Here is a 2,500-nt window from a genome sequence, read left to right as displayed (position 1 = left end):
AGAGAGAGAGAGAGAGAGAGACCACCTTGCATTGTCAAATGCCAAATCTGTATATGGATAAGTAGCCTATGGTTGTCAACTTATTTCGTACGGCCAAACCAGCCTGGCAACGCCTGATCTCGTCTGATCTCGGAAGCTAAGCAGGGTCGGGCCTGGTTAGTACTTGGATGGGAGACCGCCTGGGAATACCAGGTGCTGTATGCTCTTTTGCTCATTCACTTAGAAACTGAAATCTTGCAATATGCACAAGTAGTCCTTCATGAAAGGGGCTGGAAGCTGTTTTCATTTTGACACGAGAGAGAGAGAGAGAGAGAGAGAGACCACCTTGCATTGTCAATTGCCAAATCTGTATATGGATAAGTAGCCCATGGTTGTCAACTTATTTCGTACGGCCAAACCAGCCTGGCATGCCCGATCTCGTCTGATCTCGGAAGCTAAGCAGGGTCGGGCCTGGTTAGTACTTGGATGGGAGACCGCCTGGGAATACCAGGTGCTGTATGCTCTTTTGCTCATTCACTTAGAAACTGAAATCTTGCAATATGCACAAGTAGTCCTTCATGAAAGGGGCTGGAAGCTGTTTTCATTTTGACACGAGAGAGAGAGAGAGACCACCTTGCATTGTCAAATGCCAAATCTGTATATGGATAAGTAGCCTATGGTTGTCAACTTATTTCGTACGGCCAAACCAGCCTGGCAACGCCCGATCTCGTCTGATCTCGGAAGCTAAGCAGGGTCGGGCCTGGTTAGTACTTGGATGGGAGACCGCCTGGGAATACCAGGTGCTGTATGCTCTTTTGCTCATTCACTTAGAAACTGAAATCTTGCAATATGCACAAGTAGTCCTTCATGAAAGGGGCTGGAAGCTGTTTTCATTTTGACACGAGAGAGAGAGACCACCTTGCATTGTCAAATGCCAAATCTGTATATGGATAAGTAGCCTATGGTTGTCAACTTATTTCGTACGGCCATACCAGCCTGGCAACGCCAGATCTCGTCTGATCTCGGAAGCTAAGCAGGGTCGGGCCTGGTTAGTACTTGGATGGGAGACCGCCTGGGAATACCAGGTGCTGTATGCTCTTTTGCTCATTCACTTAGAAACTGAAATCTTGCAATATGCACAAGTAGTCCTTCATGAATGGGGCTGGAAGCTGTTTTCATTTTGACACGAGAGAGAGAGAGAGAGAGAGAGAGAGAGAGAGAGAGAGAGAGAGAGACCACCTTGCATTGTCAAATGCCAAATCTGTATATGGATAAGTAGCCTATGGTTGTCAACTTATTTCGTACGGCCATACCAGCCTGGCAACGCCCAATCTCGTCTGATCTCGGAAGCTAAGCAGGGTCGGGCCTGGTTAGTACTTGGATGGGAGACCGCCTGGGAATACCAGGTGCTGTATGCTCTTTTGCTCATTCACTTAGAAACTGAAATCTTGCAATATGCACAAGTAGTCCTTCATGAAAGGGGCTGGAAGCTGTTTTCATTTTGACACGAGAGAGAGAGAGAGACCACCTTGCATTGTCAAATGCCAAATCTGTATATGGATAAGTAGCCTATGGTTGTCAACTTATTTCGTACGGCCATACCAGCCTGGCAACGCCCGATCTCGTCTGATCTCGGAAGCTAAGCAGGGTCGGGCCTGGTTAGTACTTGGATGGGAGACCGCCTGGGAATACCAGGTGCTGTATGCTCTTTTGCTCATTCACTTAGAAACTGAAATCTTGCAATATGCACAAGTAGTCCTTCATGAAAGGGGCTGGAAACTGTTTTCATTTTGACACGAGAGAGAGAGACCACCTTGCATTGTCAATTGCCAAATCTGTATATGGATAAGTAGCCTATGGTTGTCAACTTATTTCGTACGGCCACACCAGCCTGGCAACGCCCCATCTCGTCTCATCTCGGAAGCTAAGCAGGGTCGGGCCTGGTTAGTACTTGGATGGGAGACCGCCTAGGAATACCAGGTGCTGTATGCTCTTTTGCTCATTCACTTAGAAACTGAAATCTTGCAATATGCACAAGTAGTCCTTCATGAAAGGGGCTGGAAGCTGTTTTCATTTTGACACGAGAGAGAGAGAGAGAGAGAGAGAGAGACCACCTTGCATTGTCAATTGCTAAATCTGTATATGGATAAGTAGCCTATGGTTGTCAACTTATTTCGTACGGCCATACCAGCCTGGCAACGCCCGATCTCGTCTGATCTCGGAAGCTAAGCAGGGTCGGGCCTGGTTAGTACTTGGATGGGAGACCGCCTGGGAATACCAGGTGCTGTATGCTCTTTTGCTCATTCACTTAGAAACTGAAATCTTGCAATATGCACAAGTAGTCCTTCATGAAAGGGGCTGGAAGCTGTTTTCATTTTGACACGAGAGAGAGAGAGAGAGAGAGACCACCTTGCATTGTCAAATGCCAAATCTGTATATGGATAAGTAGCCTATGGTTGTCAACTTATTTCGTACGGCCAAACCAGCCTGGCAACGCCTGATCTCGTCTGATCTCGGAAGC

At 47.3% G+C, this 2,500-nt stretch overlaps 4 non-coding genes and 5 pseudogenes across 4 annotated transcripts; all 9 read left to right on the top strand.

Moving 5' to 3' along the window:
• The first annotated feature begins 85 nt into the window (after positions 1-85).
• On the top strand, positions 86-204 carry LOC146250458 (5S ribosomal RNA; annotated as a pseudogene).
• A 180-nt stretch (positions 205-384) lies between these two features.
• LOC146250457 (5S ribosomal RNA) lies at positions 385-502 on the top strand (annotated as a pseudogene).
• Positions 503-672: 170 nt separating this feature from the next.
• Positions 673-791, top strand: LOC146250456 (5S ribosomal RNA). The gene has a single exon (XR_014733757.1). It is a non-coding gene; the product is annotated as a 5S ribosomal RNA (ribosomal RNA).
• Positions 792-957: 166 nt separating this feature from the next.
• LOC146250455 (5S ribosomal RNA) lies at positions 958-1,076 on the top strand. Its single transcript, XR_014734054.1, has one exon. It is a non-coding gene; the product is annotated as a 5S ribosomal RNA (ribosomal RNA).
• A 202-nt stretch (positions 1,077-1,278) lies between these two features.
• LOC146250454 (5S ribosomal RNA) lies at positions 1,279-1,397 on the top strand (annotated as a pseudogene).
• A 170-nt stretch (positions 1,398-1,567) lies between these two features.
• LOC146250453 (5S ribosomal RNA) lies at positions 1,568-1,686 on the top strand. Its single transcript, XR_014732953.1, has one exon. It is a non-coding gene; the product is annotated as a 5S ribosomal RNA (ribosomal RNA).
• Positions 1,687-1,852: 166 nt separating this feature from the next.
• Positions 1,853-1,971, top strand: LOC146250452 (5S ribosomal RNA; annotated as a pseudogene).
• A 182-nt stretch (positions 1,972-2,153) lies between these two features.
• LOC146250451 (5S ribosomal RNA) lies at positions 2,154-2,272 on the top strand. The gene has a single exon (XR_014732952.1). It is a non-coding gene; the product is annotated as a 5S ribosomal RNA (ribosomal RNA).
• A 176-nt stretch (positions 2,273-2,448) lies between these two features.
• LOC146250450 (5S ribosomal RNA) overlaps positions 2,449-2,500 on the top strand; it is a 119-nt pseudogene continuing 67 nt past the window's right edge.

This window comes from Hypomesus nipponensis, chromosome 19, assembly GCF_054491055.1.
Source record: "Hypomesus nipponensis isolate SF chromosome 19, ASM5449105v1, whole genome shotgun sequence".
NCBI lineage: Eukaryota > Metazoa > Chordata > Actinopteri > Osmeriformes > Osmeridae > Hypomesus > Hypomesus nipponensis.
Note: the sequence above shows the minus strand (reverse complement) of the source record. Positions and strands in the feature narration are given on the sequence as shown.